A 1330-nucleotide genomic window follows, 5' to 3' on the forward strand; every position below is an offset into this window, starting at 1 on the left:
TTGTGATCTCTATCTCTCATTCTCTCTCTCTCAAATAAATAAATAAAATCTTTAAAAAAAATAAAAAATAAAATAAAATAAATAAATCTTGGGTGCCTGGGTGGCTCAGTCGTTGAGCATCTGCCTTGGGCTCAGGTCATGATCCCGGGGTCCTGGGACTGAGCCCCGCATCGGGCTCCCTGCTTGGTGGGAAGCCTGCTTCTCCCTCTCCCACTCCCCCTGCTTGTGTTCCTGCTCTTGCTGTCTCTCTCTCTGTCAAATAAATAAATAAATAAATCTTTAAAAATAAATAAATAAATAAATCTTAAAAAAATAAAAAGAGTGAGCTTTAAATAATGTCATAATCAATATGATTATGAATGTGCATAGGTTTAGAAAAAAACCATAAAGGTAGTATGGACATGACTCCAGATTGAGAAACATTATCCTAGGCCAGTGTTTGGCAAATTTGGGCCATTGGGCCAAATCCACTCCTGCTTTTGTAAATAGCATATAATTGGAGCACAGTCACACCCATTCATTTATCATTGCCTATGGCCGCTTTCCCTTACACAGGCAGACCTGAGTAGTGGAGACCAGAGAGCATAGCCCAGAAGCCTAAAATATTTACGATCTAGCCTTTGACAGAAAAATTTGCTGACCTTTCTACCAACCGAGCTATGCTTCTAAAGCATTTTTGAACACTTAACGATCAGTATAATCACAACACAGATACATTTAACGGACAAACTTAACACTATTCTTGTCCCTTTTTTATATCCAAGACAGTTAAGTGCCTTTCTACAGGGCAGGAGCTTTCCAGGACAACTAAGGCTGGCGGCCGTGTGAGAACACTGGGTTATTAGGAGTTTCTTTGTTTACTGTTTGACAGGATGGATTCTCTTACTCAAATTCTGTTTGATCAGAAACACTGTGGCATAATAAAAAGAGCAGATGAATCACTGAGGCCCTGAGGCTTTATGCAAAATTAGAGTAAAACTTGAGCTTCAAAGGATCCTGGTGAAGGAGGGAAAGTCAATAGCTTTGAATTCTAAATGGGGATGAGGCCAGGGGACTTGGGATGAGGGAACTGGAAACTGTCATTCCTCAATGAGCTTTTGCAGAGCAGTGTGGGGAGGACTTTGTGTCTGGTCAAGGTTCTGCCACACTCCGGTTTCACGTTCCGCTTTAGCCTGACAAGCTACTCTGACTAGGTCTTCCAGGATCAGTATTCTTGCCAGAGAACATTTCTCCTGGTTACCTGTGTGCGTCTTGTGAATGGGCGGGAGGCTTAGCTCTGCATTACAGCGAGTTAACGGGACGAGTCCTTGCTACGTCCTGAGCCCCGTTT

Source organism: Zalophus californianus, chromosome 12, assembly GCF_009762305.2.
Source record: "Zalophus californianus isolate mZalCal1 chromosome 12, mZalCal1.pri.v2, whole genome shotgun sequence".
NCBI classification, from domain to species: Eukaryota; Metazoa; Chordata; class Mammalia; order Carnivora; family Otariidae; genus Zalophus; species Zalophus californianus.